This window comes from Catharus ustulatus, chromosome 9 (genome assembly GCF_009819885.2).
Source record: "Catharus ustulatus isolate bCatUst1 chromosome 9, bCatUst1.pri.v2, whole genome shotgun sequence".
Taxonomy (NCBI): Eukaryota; Metazoa; Chordata; class Aves; order Passeriformes; family Turdidae; genus Catharus; species Catharus ustulatus.
Window position 1 is genome coordinate 20655493 of NC_046229.1, and position 20845 is coordinate 20676337.

At 36.1% G+C, this 20845-nt stretch overlaps 1 long non-coding RNA gene across 4 annotated transcripts in view; it reads left to right on the forward strand.

The window, feature by feature from the left end:
- LOC116999937 overlaps positions 1–20845 on the forward strand; it is a 161957-nt gene that overhangs the window by 46514 nt on the left and 94598 nt on the right. The window contains exon 2 of one of the 4 annotated variants that reach the window (XR_004418662.1): positions 2186–2308. The exons of the other annotated variants lie outside the window; for them this stretch is intronic. This is a non-coding gene — a long non-coding RNA (uncharacterized LOC116999937). The remainder of the gene's footprint in view (positions 1–2185; positions 2309–20845) is intronic. 4 annotated transcript variants of the gene reach the window in all.

Sequence of the window (20845 nt, forward strand, 5' to 3'; positions counted from 1 at the left end):
AGCCTTAAATTTTAGGAGTATGCAGTCTGTTTCCATATTTATTGGAGAAAAACCTGGGAAATGTCAAATTATACCTGCTTTGCATACATATAATCATGTAGTCCTTATAAAACACATAAGTCATGTGAACCCACAGACTGATAAGCCCCTTAGGAAATGTTTATAAATGTTAAACCTAATCTGTGTCTATATGTGTTTACTTAATTTTTGATAAAAGGGAATTTTTAAGATTTGATCAAGTGCTTGCCACAGAACCAGAGAGTAATGCACAAATATTTGTAATTGACAGATCCCTCTATCTGTAAGTCTGTCATTTATAGTTCTCTACTCATGCACCTAAACTCATATTCACTTTAGTAAGGTACTGATGTTTGGGAAAAAAACTGTTGAAAGGTTTCTTGAAATAGAAAATTTTTAGGAGAATCACCAAAGTTGAAAAGCATTCATAAGTTTGAGAGGAATATCCATAGAATTTATTGTTTGAGGTCACTCTCCAAGTAATTTCATTCAGTCCCAGTACTTGTTTTACAAATGTCCTGAAAACCATTGTTTGAGACTATCAGAGGAAAGACAAGCTCTTTATTTAATTTGTCACATCTGGCATAAATCATATCCCTGTTGCACTTGATGTTGTACAAACAGAGTTAATAAATGATCCTTGCCCCAGGTACTTAGGAATTAAGTCTAAGACATAAGATGCTGTGTAGGTATGACAAATAGAAGTGTAAGGAAACCCAATAAATACTGCCAGTTAGGAAGATAGATTACTTCCTGACATGTCAGCATCAAGGGTTTTGTAGACTTCCCAGAAAGACCAGGTTTTCATAAAGGATTAAAGGGCAGGGGGAGGGGAGACTCTTTACAGTATTTGTATGAAAATCTTTGCAATCATGAGAGGGAATATGGAAGAAAAGCTGGACCTGGCTTGTATGGAAGATAAATAGAGAAATAAGCGTGTTGTACAATTTTAGGACATAACATTTCTCTTCTGACTGGGGATGAGATGCAGCTTTCTTCATTAGCATTTTCCTCTAGATTTAGGACATAAGTAGAAAAAAATTTAGTAGGTGGAGGTGTTACGTAAGATACTCTGGAATTGCTAAGGTATATTCCAAAGATTGTTTATGTTATTCCTTCCTTTTTGTCTGACAACCCTGAAGGCTCAGTGTTAAAACATTTTGGATTTCCCTTCAAATATTTGTCTTCAAATTGCATGAGCAAAGAATAGTCTATTGTGAGTTTCCTAGTTCTGATATCAAGATGGGTTTGGGTAATTTAATGAGTAAACAGATCTATATATGTGTATATATATTGATGTCTTGAGAGGAGCATACATAAAGAGAAGATGCTGACTATCCCACAGCAATGTAATAAATGACTTCCTCATAGCAACAATAAAAAGCATCTAAAAACACAGAAGTAAAAATACTTTTAGTTCATCATTTAGAGGAAATTATCCATTGAGAAGTCTGGTAGATTGCCAGTGCCTCAGACTTCATACCCAAATGCATGGGAAGAATAGAGAGGCAATTAATAAAAAGATTTTATTTTGTAAGATAAAAAGTTTTTTAATGGTTCTACAGCAACTGTAATTATTTAAGAACAGCACTTATTCCAAGCAGAAATTTGAATATATGGGTAGTTTGTGCAAGCCCTCACATTTGTACTGTAGAATGAACAAAAAAAAATTAACCACATTTATTTTCCAAGTAACCAAAAAGCATCAAAAGCTTTTATCTCTGGGAAAGTAATATTATGAGAGCTATATAAGGCAACAGGATTAAAAGAACTAGCTGAAATCATGATTATTTAACAAAGCTGGCTGAAGTCCTTGCACGTTCCATGTCAAGCAATCTTTGTATCACAATGTGATCAGACTGAGCTAAATGTGTGTAATCCTTCAGCAGCTTGCAGTCACCGTAACCTGTAAGGAAGTACAAAAATGCTGAGGAGCGTCTGTGGAAAAGGGAAGGAGTTCCAGTGTACTATTGTATCAGTATACAGTGATCTGTGACAGTTCAACAGGTCAGAAAATGTAGATTATCTCAAGGACGTGCATGGCAAAAAAATGTCTTGATTAAAATTGTAAACATCACATGACACTGCCCTGAAGAGGTAGCATGGGTATATCTGAATACTGTTGGTTTCTGTTACTAAATGTGGGTCTGGTGTAACTTATTTTCAGTGACAGTACCAATGTCATTCTTTATGAGCTTGGATGAATACATGGTGGAAGCTACAGTTTGTCTCATCCTATGGAAGAGGAAAATTTTCTTCTGAGGAGGGCTTCCTTGAAAGACCAGTGTGGGTGGGTATTTTGTGTGTGCGTTAGTCTTTCTGGTTTTGTTTCTTTGGTTTTCATTTTCTTTAAATTTTTTTTCTTTCTATCAAACTGCACAAACTGTAGTAATTATTCGTTCAATACTGTGGTTCTGTGATAAAACATACAGTGTAATAATCAGACCAATTTTTTTGTGTAATTTTAAGTGACAGATGTCTGAGGCTCACAGTCATTTTAGTCTGACATTTGCAATTATTGCAGCAGTATTGATGGAAGGGGATTAAGGAGCTCTCAGATGCCAAACCTCATTATTTCAACTTTATGTAGAGCTGTCAAGTCCTAATAATTCCACAGGGATTTAGCCTTTACCATGTAAAAAGGCATGCAAAAGGTTTTCATAACAATCTTTAAACTATTATGAACCATCAAAATGTAAATGATCATAGTTTAATGAATATCTAATGACTATCTTTTATAACTTTTACTTAGTAATTTTTAAATTATGCCCTATTTTCCAAGTGGCATAGCGGTCAACATTAATACCCCTTAAATAAGTCTTAAAACTGTATTTTTCCTGGCATTTAGAATTGTGATTCATGAGAGTGCATAGTCTAGTCCAATGAAAATATATCCAGTGTGCAATAAAATGGATTGGATAGTTTTTCTTTTCATCTGACATCTTCATGTCAACAATCTGCAGTCCGGTCTTTCAAGTCTTTTCAAAGGGAGATAATTCATAAGGAGCTTCTGTGCTTTATTTTTAAGACACTTTCATGAAAAATGAGTCATACCCAGTACATTGCTGAACTCTTTTGTAGTATTGTAGGATACTGTAAAATGAAATGGTTCAATGGAGAATTGATTTTAGTCTATATCCTCTTCTTTTGGAGATTCTGAATATCTACCTGTAAAATGCTATTTTTTAAATCTTAGTGTGCTCAGGAAGCTAACTCAGGCTTAAAATTGCAGATGAAAGAAACATATTCTTTGTATTAGATCTAGCTATTTCTCTTTAATGACTTTTTTTCTGACAGCCTCTGCAAAGGCAGCTACTGGATTGTGTCTTGAGGATGACCCTTCATATCTGCTGGCAGACCTCTTAACACAAAGGCTTTTTCATACTAAAGATTCTATTCCTTTAGTTGTTTAAAGTTTCACAAGAAGTCTACATGAAACTTAGTGCTTTGACCAGCATGGTCATTTCATCTTTATGGATGAAAGAAGCTGATGTTTTTAGAGATAATGAATGGGCACTGAAAATGTATCCAGAGATAAAGTAGGCTCTTATGGAATACTGGTGTGTTCCACTCAGCTATATTTATTTGTTAAAACTTAGATTGACTGTATTCCATTTTTCTAATTGGATTCAGAGGTATTGCTTTAATTCCACATTTGTAACAATGAATTGTAGCATTCTAACAGAGGAGGTGAAAAATATGGCAGGTGCAGAGCGAGAGGCCACAATATTTCTGTTTGACTGAAATGGACCAAGGTTTAACTGCTGTGCTAATGTGTTTGTTCAGGAATAGCAACAATCCAATAGATTCCAGTCTGCTTAGAGCTCTTCTGGAGAAAAAGCACCCATAAAATGTGGGCAGAATTTTGTTCACTTTCTCAAAGTTGTTTTCAATTTTCAGCCACAACTGGTAACAATTTCATGGTCATAAAGATAGTGAGATAAAGTTTGCATCTATCCACTGATTTGCTGAAACATATTCACACTCCTGACAGTCTCCCATGATGTCTTTGGCTGTCTCAGGATGGAAGATACTGCTTTTTCATTACCAGGCTTTGATTGCTCTTTCCTCCTTGCAATTAGGCATGGACTTGAGACCACTGTAAGAACCCTTTTGAACTTCAGCTTTCTACACTGATCCTTTCCAAGGGTTATCCAAACCTTTCAAGGCCGGTGCTGGAATATATCCAGTGAGTTTTAACACTGGTTTACTTTTCAATGAAACCATAGGTCTCAGTGATAAAGTAGATGCCCACTTTGTGAGCAACAGACTACCACAGGAGACAGTAAAGTCATGGAATATCTTGAGTTGGAAGATATTCCTAAGGATCATCGAATCCAACTCCCTACTGCCTCAAAATGAGCCATATGGGTTAGAGCATTATTGAGGTGCTCTTTGGTTTCTGACAGGCTTGGGGCTGTGACCACTTCCAGAGGGAGCCAGTTAGCACTGGCTGGTTACCCTCTTGGTGGTAATTTTAATTAGAATGCATAAAAATTATGTTATTAAAGAAAATGTGTGTTTTTCCAGTATACCCAGAAACCTGAGATAGGTGGATAACAATACTTCTAACTCCTACCTATCACTTTTGGATTTTGAGAAATGCAAGAGACAGAAATTCAACCCCATTTGAAACACAGGTCTGTTTCTTCTTCAGGATTGCGAGAGTAGAGCTTTATGTCAGTAAACCTGAAAGAATCCTTTATGAGATACAAGACCCCCAAAAAAAGAAATAAGAATAGCAGAAACAGAAATGGATTTATAAGTAAGGCAAAACTGAAAAAACCTATAAAATCCTTTGCCCAAATCCTGAGCCCTGTTAATTTTCTTATTCTGATTAGCATTGTGTAATTCCAGTGAAAATTCATCTACAACAAATAAAAGAACACAACGTATATTGAGGTGCAGACAGCAAAATGGTAAGAGAATAATTTTGTGCAGTTGAAAATAAAGAATAAATCTCTCTTTCTACCTAACAGCAATAGAACTCTAGGAAATTACTAGCTTTAGGGAAATTGTTCTTTGGCCAGAAGAATTAGAACTCTGCTTAAGTCCCAGAAGTGTAGCAGGCATGCTTGAGGGAGGGAGGTACATAGCATCACTGACATGGAAGTGCATATGAAGTTTTGACCTGGCAAAAGTGTTAATCAGATCTTGGGCTGCATGCTTGCTTATTGCATTTTTTTTTTGTCTGTAATTTAGTAACAATCAGTTTTTTATCTGCTATCAAGACATGATAGCATTTGGTGTATTCCTCCTTGGCAGCACAAAGACCATCAAGAATTTTGCTGTTGGCTTGACTTTTGTGTTTGCTGTGAATGATTACTGTGTATCTTATGCTCACTTTTTTTCCCCACTTCAATTTGTAGTTAGCTAGTTTGCCTGGAGCCCAGTAATTTGTTGCTATGACTGTTGGATGCTATCCCATGCTTGTGTCTTTAATGAGCTCAATGGTTTGTTTTGAGCTTCTGCATCTGGTAAAGATAATAAGGATGACATCTCTGTTAGTCACAGCCCTGCCTGAAGTGAAGGGCACACTGGGTTTTGGGCTTAAAATAGATTTTTCTTCTATAGTCTGTGTGCTCAAGCCCACAATAATTACTGAACAAAATGTTCTTAGACATTTGCCTGAATAGCATCAATCAATGGCACTGTTTATGAAGGAGAAAGCTATTTTTGAAACATAAAGAGGCTATGCATATAAGCTGGCACTTACTTTCCCGTAGTTCCAAAATCCAGATTTGCTATTTTGTTTCCATTGTCATTTAATCAATAGCTACGTTTTGATCAGACAGCTAGAAGTCTGTTTGTGCCCCTTACCTACAAAACAACAGATTGGGAGGGCCACTCCCTTTTGTCCTGAAGCAATGGACTATTAGCTCTTCATCACAGCAACAGCCATATTGGGGTGGTTTTAAGGAGAGCTCATGGCGTTCATCTGTGCAACAGGAAACAGACAGAAACAGGAATAAAATCCAGAGAGAATCTTCACATAATGAATGACATGAAGGGTTTGTTTATCCAGAGAATAAGGATAGTCTTGGTTTATTAAAATGGGCATTGTCTCTTTTGTAGAAATTCTCCAAGACTAATTCAGTCTCTTGTTCTGCAAGTTGTTCTCTCCAGGAATCCTCCTTGTAACAGGTAGAGTCTTAAACCAGGTGTCTTCTATGGAGATTCATGTCTGGGCCTCTTCCTTTGAAAGATGCACATTAAGAATTTATTTTCTGGGGGCAGCTGTTGCAGCTATTGGTGATTACAGTGGGAATTGGCAGAATATGTCTTTGGAAATACTGTAAATTGGTCTTAAATGCTATAGAAGATGTAGTATCTGGTGCCTGGCAGTTCTCCATAGATTAGCAAGTCAGAAAGTCCCATGGTCATGTGCACAGGGTGGATGAGTAATTAGAGCACAGTCACACAAATGTTGCTTTGGAGTGACAGGTTGGGGCTGGCTGCTGATCTGAAAGAACTGCCGCGGGGCACACTCTCAGCTGCAAATGCAATTAGCATCAGCTGAGTACTGCGACCTGTCCAGGCGTGTAAGCCATTACTTAACAAAATATTGCTTCTGATATGCAAGTTATTAAAGAAAGACAAGGGAGTAGCTATATTTTAGCCATAGGGTACAATTAGCTTTTTGGGAAATGGCAGAGTTTGGAGGAAACAGCAGTGCTATCCCTGAAACATGTTATTCATTGTATTTATTTCATAAGGAGTACATTTCTCTGATAAAACACAATCAGGAGAGCATAAAAAGTACTTATAAACTGGGTAAGAATGAGAAAAGAAGAAGCATAACATTTCCAGACCTTTCCTCCTCACATGATGACCACTGAGGCCCACGTGGGTTTGAAGAAAGGAAGAGTTTCATGATTTCTTCTATCAGGTGAAAGAAGTCACCAAAGCCTCATGGCTGTGTTGAATAAATTACTACGAGTGACTCACAAAGGCATCAAAGTCAGTAGATTGCTCTGGACCTTGCACATTTGATTTTTTTCTTTCCACTTAGAAAACAAAGCAGAAATGATCATGTGTGACAATCAGCAAGGGAGAGAATGTGCAATTAATTTTAGAATCTCTAGAACCTGGATCCCCAAGTGGATTTACAGTGGATTTTCTTTTAAAAAAACCCATAAGGAACAGTGGTCTTTTATACACTAGCAATTTGTGAAGAATCTTGCACCACAGACATAAATTGTAAAAAATTATACAACTAAGCATTTCAAGAAATCCAGTAATAACATTTAAAATCCAATATGAAACCTTAAAGTACTTAGAAGATGCTGGTCTAATTTTGAAAGTGTGTATTCATAGTTGTTTTAGTTTGCTACTGCTGAGGTAAGGTAAGTAGCCTGTAAACATTTATTGTTATAGAAAGCCAAATCAGTATCCTATTGACAGGAATTGACAAGGAATAGTTTCATTGCCTCATTTCAAAGAATGCAATTTTGTCTAGTAACTTGAAAAGCCAATTATTTGAAAGTGAGTTTTTAACGTGGAAAATTACCTTCATCTTTCAGTATCTTTCTGCATTGGGGTCTAATGATGAAAAAATGATTTTTTAGCTCAAGGTGCAGTTCAGATAGTGTTGCCTTCTAAATGTAAAACTGCCTCTATGTGCAATTTTTTCTGACATTACTATTAACACACCTAAAGTGCACAGGGTCTAGACCATGCATGTTCACTAGACTTTTATATCTGGATCACATTCAGAGAGAGAGACAGACACGTCTATGAATCTGGTCATGTTTTGCTGCTGAATGCTTTATGGAAATGTTGGCATTATTATAGTTTTGAGCTAATGGAGAGGGCTATAAATGAAAACCATAGTATTTCATAGTGTTATGACACACAGTGAATTAGTTCAAGTTCATCCTTTCTAAAGTCAAACAGAATTTAAAAAAATATTTCAAGGGAAATAGTGTGAATTCTTCTGTTATGTTTTGGGGGAAAATCTAAGCTGTTATGAGAAGCAAGAATAAAAAAGTGCTTGCTCCATAGTGCTATTTTTTATTACATTTATATTGACTTAAAATGTGAAAATTAAATTGAAAATAAGCCCCACTTCTCGTTTGACGTTTAGTCTAGAATCCTGAAATCTTATAAGACACCTTTAGGATCCAAACCCAACTTTCACAAATCAGACTTCTTTACTGCAAGTTGAGTGCATCCATCAAACAGGCAGCTTGAAACTGGCATGACTTAGAAGAAGTAGATCTTCTCAGGATGAAGGGTATGACTATGACAAGCATATGATTTACAGGCCATTTTTTTCCCAAAGGTCTACTTTACCTGCAACTTTTTTTACCTACATAGAACTCTGCAGAGTTCTATTTCCTGTAACAGAAAGAGTTTCACCCTATAAAAAATATGATAAAAGCACATTTTCAAAGAACAGAGTTGTGGTAAGTAAAGCCCTCATGATATTTATTTAAAATCATATAAAATAAAAAAAAAAAGTTGTTGCTCTCAATATATGTGGTAAGTGCCTATGTTCAGTTGTATCACTTTTATCAGTCTCATCCCCTCTCTTGTGTTTGCATGTTGCCTGCCTCTGTTCCCTTGGGAATTCTCAGGAAAGGAACCTTGACTCTAAGACTGGAAATCATTAATAATGGGATCAGAAGATTAACACCATTAAATTGTTGCTACCCATATTAAAGCTACACAGAAATAGTAAATCCCTCAAGTCTTGCTTCTTGATCCAAATATTAAATGGGAAGTAAAACAGGACCTTTAGATTATAGATTCTCCTTGGCCTGTTTCATAATTTTGAGCTTTGCTACTTCAGGTATTAAGGTGGGAGTATATTAGAAGTTGTGGGATTTAATACCATCAGTGCGCCTTCAGATCCAGAGAGACAGTTTTTTTATGCCAGGCATTTTGCTGGGTGATGGGCTGCTGAATACGATCTTGCTTTCCAAGAATTTTAAAAATTTATGGGCACTGTCCTTTCTCCATTGTTCTGTTAACTTCTGCACCAAAATTGATACGTATAATTTCAATCTGTATATGTAATTACAATACCAGTTAGGGATGCATCCAAGAAGGAAAGCATCTGTACAGTTTTCAGATCGGAGCTGCTTGTGCTTATTTTCCTTTCCTAACCCAAAATCTTGCAGGGCTTGAAGGGGAAGTTAAGTTTGGTAAGTACTAAAGTAAATCTGCAGTTTGAGAGGACTTATTAAGTCTCTGCACAGACTATATTAATTTAATTCTAAAGAATGGTGACACCATACAACGTTTAAATTTCTCAATGTTTCCTTATTTGTTTGGGCAAGAAGACATAGGGAATATATAAGAAATATTTTTTTTTCATCCCATAAATTTTTCTTAGAGCAATTTCGAGGATATTTCCCTTAAAAAAGTAGAGGTGAATCTCTACAAATACTAGTGCTCTGAAAAACACATCCTTACAGACAAATATCTTAAATTAAATAATATAATTAATAGGTCAATATATGAAGGTCTTATAATTTTATAAAAATATCAGTATTTCAAAGTGAAGCTTGGCAGCTTCTCTATTATTCCCATAGAAACCAATGGGATGGCATAGGAAGAAACAATTCTAGTTTTGCATTGGTATGTATTTCCAAGTGGGTTTTTTTTCTTTCTTTTAAGTGGGTGTATACTTCAATCAAAGTTCTGGCCAAAGTCCTGCTATCAGCCATGGCTGAATTTACAGCAGGTCTAAGGCTGGCATGTCAGGATACCTGGAGAGACAATGCATGGATTTAATATAATTTGCCAGTGGGAACTCCGGGGACTCAAAGTAATAACATCTTCTACATTAATGTGCAGTGAAGTGAGTGTAGCATTAATCTTCACAGAAAGTTCAGTTCTCTTGAGAATGTGGAAGGATAATATAAACCATGGTAATAGGAGATAGGAGCCAGGTAACATTGGGTTACTTCTATATAATTTCAGTCTGATTAAAGAAAGTTAGAACTTTCTCTCTGCAATTTGTCAGAAGCATGGCAGGATGGCAGATACAAACTGTCTCAATACTGTGAGTGTGTATATATGACTCATATGTCTTGAGTTTGAAATTTTAAGCTCCAATTAAGAGAAAGATTTATTTCTGAAGTTACTGTAGCATCATCATTTATAGTATTGTACCTGAGAATCTGGATGTTATAAATGCCCTGTTTTCCAGAGGCAACATTTCTGCTATGAGAAATGTGCCTTAGTCTGAATCTTAATTGATTATTTACCATCTGAGAATAAATTATTCTCTGTATTAGCAATGTTTACTAATGTAGCCAGACTTTGTTTGATTGTGTATGGGGAAAGGGGTGGAAAACTGTATGCCTTCAAATGGGCTGACTTGGTAGTACAGAAGTGTACAAACGAAAACTGTGCTTTGTTTTCCTTTATAAACAGAAAAATCTTTTTATTTACAAAAGTAGGTAATTGTTGCTCCTTTAATGAAAAGAAATATGACTTTGTAACTTTCTCCTTTCTTGCAATCTTATCTATTGATTTTAAGTGTGACTTCAGGATCAGAGGGATGTGGGGTAAGGAAAAACAGAACCCCTGGGAATCATTGAACTTGATGTTGCAATGGAGGCGGGGTGTGGGAGAGAAAGTGTGCTGAAGTACAAGAGAGGATTTGATAAAGAAGTCAGTTAGCAGGAAAATAGACTGGTGATCTGCTAGGAGAGCTCTGCCCTGTATTTTTCAGGAAATGTTGTGCAAGGGCAGCAAGAGCTTTTTTTTCAGATGTGTCAGAAAAGGATTTCTGTCCCTATGGCTAATCCACGTGACAGCCTCAGCTCACACTTTCTGTTAAGGTCAGCTTCCCAAATACTTGGACAAAGCAGTCCTCCAGGGATGCAGGAGGAGGAAGATGACAGGGGACGCTAAAGTTCACATGTATTCACTGAATTGTACCTAAACCAGCACAACCTTACCATGCCTCGTGTCTGCCCTGCAGCTCAGCTGCTGTCTCTGTGCGCATCAGGCATTTCAATTTACTCATTGCTGAAACCTAGGCACAGTTTTCCACACACAAGTTTCTTACATGTCCTTTTTCATTTTAGAACTAATTGCTGGACCAAAACCATTCCTTTTTGTAGCTGAGGAGACAGGACTAGAGTTGTGGTTTTCTTTGTGCAGCAGAAATCTCAATGACCTCAAGGCAATAGGCCTACACGATACCTCATTTAACAAAGAAGAAATCAATGAATTTATGATGCAGTGTAATAGGTTTAATTTATGGATTTTTATGCAATACTTCAAAATTTTTGGACATATGTATCACTCTGCAGAAAAATAGATTGCAGCCTCCTTGATGGGATCTCTTATTGCACACAGGAGCAGACTCGACCTAGACTGTTGACAAAGGTTTTTGAAATCAGTATAGCCAGTCAGCTGAATGCAGTTTTGGTCTGACAGTATTCAAATTATCCCAGATGACAATGAACAATTGCAAGTTTTAAATAAGTACAAGTTGTAATACAGTGTCTAGATAGAGACATATCTCTTTTAGTATAACTAGATTCCTTTAAGTGTCCACATCTTGTTTTTTTCCCAGGCATGTAAGATTTTATGAGTAATTACTTTTACTATCTGCTTGATTAGTGGTATCTGCTCCAAAAAATTATTAGGCTTCCTTATTTTCCCAGTCATGTGGCACAAATGGCTTTTATACATAGTAAGAGATATAGAACAGTGTGAAAATTAAAGCCCTTGTACATTTTTGTTTTGAAGCTTGTACTCCAAAGACACTCATAGATCAAGGAAACTTAAACTCAGTGTCATGGTGATGACAAAATTACAACTAACTCTACAACCAATAGGTTGTAAGAACTTTTGTCTTCCAGATGCCTTCAGAGAGTGAGGGAGGCTTTGCTTAGCATTGCAGAGTTTTTTCACATACACAGTTAGTGGGCATAAACATCAGAAATCTTAGGCTACTGCAGTTTTCAAATATCTGCACTGAAGTGAAGTGGTCAGCACAAATTCACTGAGCTCTCTACACTGCCCGTGGCTCTTTCTGCCATTGAATCTTAGACAAATGGGACAGTAGCCACTGCTGAGTTCCTCTCAGGGCTTTCCTACAGTTCTGTGCTGATGTAGTGAGGGGGCAAGAGGACAGCTTTGATGTGCTCATGAGAAGGATAGCCAGGTTTCTCCTTTCTGTGGGGACACAGGTTCTGATATTCAAAGACATAACACCATCTTTGCAATGACTCAGGACAGTCAAGCAGGAATGCTGTGGGTGCAGAGTTCCACTGGCACTGCCAGCAATGGAAAGCATATTCAGGGAAACCTGAGACAGAAATATCAGTACCTGGGTAGGTTATCTACCTTTCAGAATATAAAGTCACCACCTCTTCTTATAAAAATAGTAGTATCTTGAGAAATGCAAGTCACCTGAACAAGCCCTTAAGGAAATAAAAGCCATGAACCATGCTGCTTTAGTGATATATATATTTTATCCCATATATGTGTACACAGGTACAAGCAGGTCTTGAATAAGCAGCACAATAGTTTCAGAAGTATATTCAAAACTGAAATTATGCTTCCTTGATTTTTAAATACCTGGAGTGTAGACAGTGGAAATTTAATAATTACAGCTAATTCGTTCACCAGTAACAAAGGGCCATGGTATGCTGTGAAGTTGTGGGTTTTTAAAGTGACAGGCAACAGGTAGTCTGGTTTGCAAACTAGTTATGAAATGAATTCAAATAGAGCTGTATTTAGGACATCAGTTATGTAAGGATCAGTTTTCCATTAAAGTCTGAACCTTTCATTGCTTCTGTCTTCAGTTTCCTAGAACTTCATTTTAATGTACAGTATTAATTAATAAAAATTGCTTTTTAAATTATTATTTCAAAGAACTTCTCAATAAAATAAATTCTGACTATACAAGTGTTCTACAAGGAGTCCACAGTAAATTCAAAAGGGCTTTTCCTGTATTACATATGATGGGCTTCTCATTGTTTAGTTATTTATAGCAGATACAGTAGTGATAAATGGATTTTAATCTTGCAGTGATTAATATGTGATAAGGTATAGAAATCAAGTTGATAGGAAAGTATAATGAAATATGAATTCTGTCTTTCTGTGATAAATTAAGTGCAGAATTCAGACCTGCATCTTCTCTTAGACCAGGCAAGTAAATGATACCATGAGGTACCAAGAGGAAGAGTGTTCTCTTACAGTATGAGTGCTCTTTGTGGGTTTCTGCCTGCTCTACACGGCAGTGAGTTTCTAGAGTGCAGTTTGTAGAGTACAGTGTTGGTTTTTTGTTTTCACTGATACAATTTGTGCTAATTTTAAAGAGCTAAGCATCCCCCTTTTTACTGTTTTTCTTCACAGTTGCTTCCTTCCCTACCGAAATATTTTATTTAATTTTTAGATTGATTTCCCCCCCAATTTTTTGTAGTCATTACATCTTTCTTTATAGTAACAAATTCAATTTTATATTTAATTAATCAAAAATCATTGCTAGAAGCAGATGGTCATACATAGATATTAATTGTTTGAGCTAATGGCATTTCTTTCCTCAAAACCATGATTTAGTGCTACATTAACAGAAAAACTATTCAAAACTCTTGAAAAACACTCAAGGAAATTTTATGTGCCATCTTGAGAATACTCTTGCCTAGGGGTTGTAATGCACAGACATTAGAAATAGGGTCTGTGGGTTTTTCCCGCCCTTTTTTTTTTTCCTTCAAAGAGTGTGAAAGAAGAACCATTCCCGACTAAATGCAGGCTAGGGCTGGGAATTTTAGTTATGGGGAGAAAAAAGATCCTACATTCAAATGCAGATATAAAGGAAAGTAAGGTAATCAATGACAATTTAATTAAATGTAACATATAGAATTTGCTGGTGAGCTACTAAAAGGTAATGAACATATGAATTTAATTGGATTAATTTTTGTCCAGTTCTAGGGTTTCACTGAATTTTATTCCAAAGATCTGAGATATTTCCTGAAATAGGAAATCACTTGGGGAAACACCATTTAAATGTATTTAAATGCTTCTGGAAATTTAGAAAGCATTCACTGTTTATGTCCTCACATAAGACAACAGCTACAGGAGAAGACAAAGATTTGTTTTTTTATTTTTTTGTTACTGAGCATACAGTATTTTTGACCGTCTTTGAAGCAGAATTTAGTACTGGGTATATGATGAACAACAGCTTCAGTTATCATTCAGAATCCCTCTGATGTGCAGAGAGCCTGAGAAGATGCTGGAGGAGTAAGGGAAAAACTTAAGACTCAGTCATGGTTTCAGGAAGTTAATTATAAGTAAAAGTAGTAACATTCTGGTGTGAGTCACTCTGAAGTCAGGGTGATTGAGTATGATATAAAGCAGTGATTGAAAAATGCATTTCACACATGCTTTAGTAGTTTGTGAAATTGTGGCCTAACTGTGCAGCTTTACTGGGAGAATATAACTAGAGATTAAAAGAGTTCTGGGAACAGTACCCACCACTAAAGTTTTCCAAAGTTTGAAATGAGTTTCATTGCTTTACCATGACTCATTAGTTTTCATCAAGTCAGACTTGCATACAAGGTAATAGAAAAGCTAAAAATCATTTTGGAATGAGATAATTTTTTTAAAAAATGCATTTAATAGTCTTTCTTTTGTATTTCAACCTCCTGCCTTTCTGTAGCTATGATTAAGGGAAATCCATATTGCAGACTTGTGATTATAACTGCTTTTTGTCTTCTATTGAATTTTGTTTTAGGCACAACAGAGCTGCTGGATGAAAGTTTCATAGCCATGAAATTGAAGAGTGGGTTAGCAAATGGGGAGGTTATTTTCCAAAAGAAAAGTAGAAATGGAGAGAAACTATGTTGATTACTCTCATCCTTCCTTGCAACTAGGTCTTGCAGTACGCTCACAATCTGTTTAATTAACATCATTCAGATATTAGCAATTCCCTTCTTTATTATTGGTTAGAATTTTTTTCTTTTTCACCGTGGGCATGTTACTACACGTAAAAGCATTGTAACATCTGCAGATGCAGATTCTTGACTTTTTTCTGTAAAAATAGAAAGAGCATGTAATGTTCAATATTTTTTTAAGGCAATGTTAACTCCTTGTTTCAAAGTTTTACCGAGCCTCCTAAAAAATACGTGCTCATGTAGAGTATTGCATTGGGTTGCAGTTTTGGAGACTGAACACACCGAGATCACACGACAACAGCCAGCATTGATTCACTGACACCTCTGTTATGGGGGTTCCAAATTCCTGCACTTGAACACCCGATTGGTTGAGGTCTCAACCCTGCCCAGCTCAGTGGCCAGTGAGATGTTTCAATTCAGGATTGAATGGATTGCCTGGAGTCCCCTGTCTGAGCTGGAATCCAACCAATCCCTGCCTTACCTGAGACTTCTTTATTTCTGACTGGGATGGTTAAACTGGGGTCGTTATGGCCAATTTATCTGTGCAGCTTCAGAGCAGCTGCAGCTGTCACACAGAGCACCTCAGTGTTTCTGCCTATAAGGGAGATACACACTGCTTATACTAACATATTTATTTAGAAAACTAGATTTTTTTGCTGTTTGAAAGAGACTGATCTGGTTTTTATTTTAGTTTCACTTTGCAGCACATATGAAATTATTCTAGAAAAAAGTTGCTGTCATTATCTGTGCAATGAAGGTGGCTCAATATTCCTTTACAGCTCTGGTGGGATGTAACATGGTTAAATTCAGGAGTGAGTTTATCAGTAAGGATAAGGGCTGTGTGATGAGAAAGTGACTGTGTGCCTATGCAGCCCTGTAGCCAGATGATAACTGGCTCCTCTTCTCAAGTATGAGCTGGTTTCTTAACTGCTTATGTTTGCTTCAATGAAATCTAGCCCAGCTTGTGATTTCTGGAGACATTCTGATCCATTTCTTATTCCACCACTTGGGTTGCCCTGCAGACCCATTGTGAGTTAATCATTCAAAGTCTCAGTGCTGCTGAATCCTGACGAGATGAATCATAACTTTGTAATTATTTCTTTGCCCCAATGTGTACCAATAACAAATCTTGATCTCTTTAATGGTAACAAATTTTTGTTTATGTAGTTATTTACTACTTACTGTTTTCATATTCAGTATAATTGACATGAAGGACTTTGTATATGTAATTACAATCCTCTGAGATTATTCAGGCTAATGGTTTATAGGTAATTTAAGCATCAGTTTGGTAGCTTAAACAAGAAATTATTTCATGCAATCTGTGTAGGGTAGCAGTTTTAGGCAAATACAGTATTTCAAATTCTGTGCATGAATAACTTTGTTTTACATTTTCTTTTGTCACTTTAATGCTGATCCTATTTATGGATTGTAGTTATTCTACAATAGATACTAGTGCATTTAAATATTTTATTGGTGCTATTATTATCCTGCCATGGAATGATTAGTATTCTATGTCTTTGAAAAAGAATTTTCTGCAGCATCTTCCAGTCTTTGTTGTTTCTTTGTATAACTGATAAATTAGAAAATAGCTATATATTTATTGTTTGTAAGAAAATGGAGATTGTGACTGTACTTTGTTATCAGTTACTTTTTTCTTGTTAATCGTGCTGAGCTTTAACTTCCTATTTATTGATCTAAGTAGGTGAAATAAATAAGTGCATTTAAGAATTAGGTTATTCTTGAAATACAATTGCAATATATAAAGTATATTAACTTTTAGCAGCTGTACACCTCTCTGAGATTCAGTCATCCCTCAGTAGACAAAGCAAGTTTCTCTTCAGTCATACTTTTTTGGACAGTAGTTGTTTTCTTAGGTGACATAGATTGTTCTTGGTATCACAGGTGTCATTTTAAGTGTCTGTGATGTTGTCAAAAAGAATAATCTGTAACCTGTAATGTTGACATGATAAAATTGCAACAAAACCTGCTTTAATAGCATAGTTACCTAACATTTGTTGTAACAAGTACAACAATGCACCATGACAGGGTCTGATTAAAAACATTGATTGATCAATCCCATTTCTCACTTCCTGCTGTAGACAGTCATGGGAATTTACTGAAACACCTCACATTTCTTATTCCTAGCTTGTCTAGGAGGAAACTGTGAAAAAATTGGTCAGTGTAACCATATTCACAAAAATTATTGTGAAATTTATTAGATTTATTTGATTTATTAGATTTATGGGAAAAAGACAAAACAAAATCCTTTTCTATATATTTTTTGCTCTTCTTATATCACTTCCAATACACAGGTGCTTAGAAAAGCAGTCAATTTGATTAACACAATTTTCATAATCCAGGCCCGTTTTCTTCCATATTGGGAAAAAGCATATACATGAAGAAAAATTGCTTAAAATTTACCTAAGATACTGTGTTTGTAACAGAAAAGTTCCTCTTTTTTATTGATTCCACTTTTTCCTTGTTCTGTCCACTCCCTATTGCCTGCCAAAAGGGATTAATTCTATTGCCCATGTTTGTACTTGAATCAGACTGGGCTCTACTTTACTCTGAAGTCTGTTGTGCAGAGTGATGTTCAGATAACTCTAAGTAATTACATGAAATATTTTAATATTACAATACACAGTGTAGTAATTCATTTTTACAAAGCAATGCATTAAATATTGTTGGATAGTTGCTGACAGTGCAATATTTTGAGAAAAAATTGATTTGTTTATTGATGTCCCTTTCATCTGTATGGTGCTCTTACTTTATATGCCTTCCTCCTTTGCTAGTGTATGTGTAAACAGCCCCAGTTTAAGCTGATGCATCCATTCTGAGGCCAAAAAAGAAGCTGAGGGAAATTCAGTGACAGGAGAGGGATTGAATTGAGGGCTTCTGAGCCTTACCCATGACTTTCTTTTCCATTTCCTAAAATGTTTCAAATAGGATAGGGAACCATATAATTTTAAATGCTTGGATCTTACAATACATTTAATATATTTTCCGTGATAGCTTCTTTTTCTTAAAATTGCTGTCTGTATTTCTTTATCTCCTATCTCAGGATAAGTGCACAGAATGATTTTGCCTTGAGATGGAAGGTTGGTCACTAGTCTTTATGGATGTAGGGGGGCAAGAGATACTTTGGCATGATAAGGAGGACTGCTTTTCTATGAAGGAAAAAAATGTAGTGCCAACAGAGCTGTCTTGGAACACTGTATGGGCCCTGTGATGGGATGCAGTGACCCTGGGGTGGATCTGAGTGACTGAAGCAGCTCTGTTGCCCTGGATCTTAAGGGGGAATTCAGATATCCTGCCTCTGGCTGTGTTATCTTTGTAGAGCAGTTTTTTGGTCTATGACAATAATGTATTTCACCCTTAGATAGCTATTGTGATGCCTTTATTACTCTGAGGTTTAAACTGGTGTGGAGCATTGTAGCTTGAGAAATTAGGCATAATTATTTCTATTAGGTTCAGTGAAATATTTGATAAGAGATTTGCTCCAGAGAGTATCTCCATGGCTGCTGCTTCTTTCTTTTAAGATGAAGAAGCCATGCCACTGAGAAAAAAAGAACCTTTTGTGAAAAGATAAAAAAGTGGGTGATGTCTGTGTTATCAGTTGTGCTTGGGCAGGTTAAATTTATAATTATCAATGAATTGGTTCTCCATAAAGGCCAACTGACAAACAAGTGACTACTAAGTTCAGGGAGTGAAAGTGTGTTATATCAATTGATTAGAAGCAAAGCCATTAATCCATTTGTTAATCTTAGTCATTACTCTTACCTCTAAAAACAGTATTTCTGTGGATGAAAACAAATCTTTTTTTTGGCCTTGCTGTTCATATAACAACATTAGCATACTCACTTCTTGATTAAAGAAAAGAATGTTTTTCTTGTTGTCTTTAGGAAGAATAGGAAATACTATACTACTTTATGATAATCCAGCTGAAATCCTGTCATCCAAGAACTCCAGAGTTTAGTCATATGTACTCCCCATATCCATTTGGCATTAGTTTTCTGAAGAAATGCACTGTTTTACTGAATTTCTTCTTGCTTCCATGGAGCAGAATTTGAGACCCAGTTTTAGGGAGTGCAGCAAATTAAATGAATTTATTGTGTAAGTGCCGTTTCTGAAAACAAAGCTGTATTGCCAGGCTGTTGAACACTCCTGCACTGTGCTGTTCTGCATTACACTTTCCACCTTCTTCTCCCACCATCCAGAGCAAACTTTACAGATGCTGTACTGTTTGTTGCTCCTTTATTTTTTTTTTTGAAGAATACCAGGAGGGATGCTGCTGAGAGCACTCTGAGATGTAGCAAGGGAGCTAGCATGTCATGAATTGTCTTACTACTGTGGGCTGGTAGCTTCTGAGCTATTCTTTCCTCTGCTTTTTCTCAGAGGGAAAAGTGAATTAACCTCATGAAAGATATGCTTAATTTCCTCGTGTTATTTTCCATCAGGAATTTTAGAGCTCTAGTTTATTTCATTCCTTTTGGAATTCTGGTTGAGCATATGGAAGCTCTTCATAAAACTTGTGCTATCCTATGTTTTCTTCTTGTTTAGTATTCATTTATTAAGGATTAAGATTTTTTTTGCTACCTTAATGAGGTTTAAAAAGGAAAATCAGAAAATCAGCTGACTAACAAAAAGGACGACTTTCCACTCGTATGGATATTAAAAGTGATAGTCACTGTTAAAAAAATCCACTTTAAAAAGCTTTTTCTCTCTCCTACATTAAAATGACCCTTATGAATGCAAACACTAAAATGGTTAGAAGATTAAAAAAATAACTCACCCTGAAACAAAAGCAAGCATAGATGTGATCTGCAGAGGTTTTGGTACTGGATAACCCCTGGCTATGGACTGCATCTTTAAAAGGAAGAGTGTCTGTTCCCCTCATTGCTGAGGCAGCAAAGGATTTTTGTTTAGACTTGAGTAAGAGCCCACTATATTGAACAACAGAGATCTTACTTTTCTTGCACTCATTTGTACTGCTGTTTCACCTGTGGTCATCCAGCATCGCACTTGCATTCATTCTGTGATTGAGCTGGGATATATAAGTGGTTTGGTTTTTGTGTTTTTTGTTTGTTTGTTTTTTTTTTCCTCTGCCTACCTTTATTGTACTTTTTTTTGCATTCACATAGTTACCAGTGTTACAAGTAGGGTGGGGAAAGGAAAGCATGTTTCTGACAAGGCCATTGGCCTTGTTTTTATTTGATGGCACTCGCAGCTAAAATCAGATCTGTCACTGATGTCAGCACTTAAAGCTGCCTGGGTTTTTTCACCACTGTTTTCATCCTCAGAATTGTAAATCAATACCCTTTGATCTAAACATAAAAGCCTGGGAGGCTTATGTTGAGGATATCTTCCCTTGTGCTTCGCTTCATTCAGTTCAGCTGCTAAATCTAAGGAAATCAAAAGCGATACTGAATTGACATTTAATAGCTCTCCTCAAGACTGCCAGAAAGTAATCTCTCAGAAAGCTTGAAGTTTGAAACAAACTTTGCATTGTACTGGTCTATTATTAGCATTCCACTTAGCATATGAAAGTAGCTTTTTTTGAAAGCAGCACATAATATCTGAACTAGGAGCTCTAAATGCTTCCATCTTAATTAAACTGATTTTTCTGAGGAATAATAATAGAATATTCAAAAGAATATGGAAGAAGAAGAATTACTGTTGAGGAATTTTGAGGAACAGATGTGATTTGTCAACAGTACCAGTTTTGACCTTATGGAGTAAACTGCAACTAAACTAAAATGCAGTTGCCTCCAATTTTTGCAAAAAAATCAATTTTTAAGCTTCTCAGTGTCTCATTAGTTCACTTACACAGACTAGTACTCAATGTTGTGTTTTTTGGTATTGCACAGTAAGAATTAGTGTTTTTTTTCAAGGTGCCAGGAACTCTACAGTCTATTAATCATCTGTTACAAATCTGTGCTTTCTTTTAATTGATTCTGTAA